The following is a 3,977-nucleotide window of genomic DNA, read 5'->3' on the forward strand; positions in this document are numbered from 1 at the left end:
AAAAGAAATATTATAATAAATCAACTATATGAGGTTCAATAAAAACAACCATTGATGTCTTTGATCATTTTGGAAGGTTGGAAGTTGATGAATATGATAAAAACACAATATAGAGTTCATCTAGAGAACTCCACTAACAATTTGCAACACAATGGCTGCTACTCCACTCTTGCAATAATAAATAGTCTTAAGCCTTTAAACATAAATCAAAGTTTGTCTTAAAGGAGAGTATAAGTATCAACCTCATTTTCAAACAGTCTATTACTTTAGAGGAAAAGAGAAAAGAGAAGGGAAGTTAATTGTTTTTATAACCAAAAGAATAGAGATTGAAGCCTCTAACTAGCATATATTTTTTTTTGTCTTAAACGTTTAAAACAACTTACCTCTACTATGAATACGGCATGGACCAAAAGCATGACAATGTTAATACATTAAGCTAGTAAAATTAATCTCACCCCTAAAGGAATTCGCACCCAAAGACAAAAAGAAGGAGGAGTGTCTTACACTCCTTCCTTTCCTATATGTATATAATTTACTACCAAAACTCTTTAAGTTCAAAAAGATGTTTATTACATTATAAATCATAGTTTATGATATAATCTTCGATACTAACATCGAACATTATCACTTCCATAAAATATTAATTTCCAATTAAATACAAGAGTTATAATGAATACTACACAAACAAAACATTCCAACAAAAAGTATGTTTTTATGTGTAAGAAGTAAAAGTTGATCTCACAATTAATGTATTAATCAACACAAAGTTATAATAAATACTACACAAACAAAACATTTCAATATCCGTTTACATTTGGTAGGATCTTGTGATCCTTATTAATTTGATCTTATGATCATGATCTTGTAAAAATATAAAACAATCTTCGGTAAGATCTCGATTTTGATAAAGAGTTGGTTGAACCTGAAAGAGACACCCTTTCCAATACTAGGAAGATGGGAGTGGTGTTTCTGCCTGTTCCGGAGTGCCACCTTAATCAACCCACTTCCCTCCTCCCGCTCGACTCCCTCCACCCTTATCATGATACATATCCAAATAGGAAAATATATATAAGTAAATATTTTATATTTTAGTATAATCGGATGTTTAATATATTAGAGATTATCAATACAAATATTTTCTCGTTTCATGAGTACGTGAAGGCATGGCGTTCAGACTTTTTATAATTATTTCTTATACGATCCTCGTGGACTTGTATATTGTTGTTTTGTAATTTCCACATGTCGAAATTTACGACTTAAATGAAATATCGTTGATTTTTAATAAGAAACTTAATACTTGGCATCAAAGAAATCAAGAGGCAAATTTTAATACTTAATCTCAATTACGTTTTTCTATAAAGAATTTAAACAAGTGTATTGCATCATATTCGCAGTGAAAGGGGCATAATGTATTTACAAATACAGCCCTCATATTCCCCCGGTGGAAAAAAGACAGCATATGAAAATTACAGCTCTATAACGACGTCGTTCACTGTGAAATCGACGTTCTTGACTTTGAAGACGACGTTGATGACGCTGATGACGACACAGACGACGACCCGAAAAACAGATCGGAAAGCGCATTCCCCATGTCCTCCGGCGCGTACTTGACAGCAGCTGCAAACCTTCTATCCTTTTCCATCTCCAGTCTCTTCGCATTGTAGAATTCTCTGTACGCCGGCAACAACTTTCTGGCGACTGAAACTTTGATCTCATCACGAAGCTTGCCGTCTGGTATGACAATGGCTAACTGCTTATGGTGAGCCTCTTCGAACACCGCGTTGATCTTCCTGAAACCATCTCTTGCTTCCTCCCGCGTCATTGCTGAAGCGTTTTTAGGAATGGCATCGAAGACGTGGCTCCATGCTAGCCGTTCGTAATTGGCGGCGAACTTTTTGACTTCGGATTCGCGTTTGGTGATCCATTCGTCGCCGAGGAGGTACCGGAGATTTGATGATCGGACTTTGGAGACTATGTGTTGGAGGTTGTTAGCGAGGAATATATATGCCTGTGAGACGTCTTTGTAGTGCTTCGCTTTCCCGTCGAGTTTGCAAACTAGGATGAAGATGAGCCAAGCTAACCGGGCGGATACCGACGGCGAGGGAGAACTGTCGGAATATGATTCGTCGAAGAAGGTTTGTGGCATTAGAGATTTCTCAGTTTGGGGGCTGTCCATTAGTATATCAGATAAAACGCTGTAATCACCGAGGAGGGAGAGGTAGTCCATCGTCTCCATGGTAAATCTGTGAACTCCGGCTCCGGCTGCGGTAGTTTTCAATGATTCTTTGTTAAGTAACGTTTCGAATTCTGCTAGATCTAAACGCACCGATTCGGCAAGTTTTATGAGTGAATTGAGAGCTTGATTGACTACGGAAGACGTCGACGGGAACGAGAAAACCGACACAATTTCCGGCCACCGACTAGCTATTGCGGTGTACATATCGAGAGTCCGGAAGATCCTCTCCGGTGATTTCTTGCTATTTTTTGCTACATTTTCTGGAAATCCAAACAGAATCAAAGCTCCCTCTTTTGTAATTTCGGTATAACTTGCTTCTCGGATGGAATCAGACGATGCGAAAACGTGATCACAGAGAATTCTTTCTCCGTTGAATAATGTTTTAATAGCAATCTTTACAGCAGCCAACCAGTTTTTAATTTTGAGATCCAAAACCTCCCAATCCATCTTATGAACATGATTAGCTTTCAGCTTCTCGACACCAAGCTTGTATATGCCTTCATCAACTATCGATTTACGTATAACTTTGTAAATGTTGACGCATTCCTTACCATAACCAGATGAAATCATGCACTCAGCAATCAACTTAAGATCTGCCATGGCTCCTTCTGCGGTATCTTCGACTTCACTGATCAATTCTCCTGCAACTCGTATCTCATCATCCGATTCATCAGCAAAATCCGATAAACTTGATCGCGTCGATGTTCGAGATGATCGAGTTGAAACCGATTCTGGATCCAACTGCGCTCGATTCAAGGACAAAATCTGATAAAACTCTTTCTCCAACCGCTTCATAGCGATCTGCATCAGATGCTGAGCCCTAATAAGCAATTCAGAAGTGGAGTTTTCTGCAACCAAGGAATGCATCGCTTTATGGAGCTTGTTGACAAGCTTGATAAATTCCAAAGCTTCTCGGCGGTTGTCGTAGAAGAGCGACGTGACCTTGGCATAAGTGGAGGTTTCGGGATCCCATTTGACAATGACAGGCTCGGCGATCTCCAATGTCTGAAGCATCACGGAGTCGGGAAAACTCATGGTCGGAGTTGGTAAGGCAAAACGTGAAGGTGAAGGATAATGCGCGATGAAAGAAGATGAAGATCGTTTAGGAGAGAAACCAAATTTCTTCATGCTCATGATGATTTTTGTTTCGATTTTTTTTTATCGTGAGGAAGAAGTGTGAGATGGAAAGTGTGGTTGTTCGACAGTTTGAGAGAACTGAGAAAGATTAGAAGAATGTAGAGAACGTAGAATCTGAAGATAATAATCGGGAAGATGGGAGAGGGGTATATATAGACAGAAAAGGCTGCAATTGGAAGACAAAATCTGTGGTATAACTATTGGATTTTGACTTTTATCTTTGTGTGGGAAACTCGAATCTTCCTTATTCACTTTATAAATGAATTTGAAAATTATTTACTCCTACTATTTTTGAAAATGCAAACCTGTAGAAGGTATTATTTTCACTTTAAAATAATACAAAAATACATACAATACAATAAATGTAATATAGTAGCCTATATTTTACTATGTTTGACTTTTTATTATCACACGTACAATATGTGTTTTTTTTTTATTAGTTAGAGTATCTGTGTTTCGATTTTTTTTTATAAAACTATGGTAATATCTTAAGAAAAGATTTGAAACATGTTTTAAAATTTATTTTAAAAGGAAAACCTTAAAAAAACCAACGTAATTTTTCATCGAATACTTAAAAAATATATTATTTTTTTAATACAATAAA

The 3,977-nt window shown here is 37.0% G+C and overlaps 1 pseudogene; it reads right to left on the bottom strand.

The window, feature by feature from the left end:
- Positions 1 to 1,324: 1,324 nt before the first annotated feature.
- Positions 1,325 to 3,504, bottom strand: LOC145032722 (exocyst complex component EXO70H1 pseudogene; annotated as a pseudogene).
- Between the last annotated feature and the right edge of the window lie 473 nt (positions 3,505 to 3,977).

This window comes from Lactuca saligna, chromosome 2, assembly GCF_052625555.1.
Source record: "Lactuca saligna cultivar CGN05327 chromosome 2, ASM5262555v1, whole genome shotgun sequence".
In the NCBI taxonomy this organism is placed as follows: domain Eukaryota; kingdom Viridiplantae; phylum Streptophyta; class Magnoliopsida; order Asterales; family Asteraceae; genus Lactuca; species Lactuca saligna.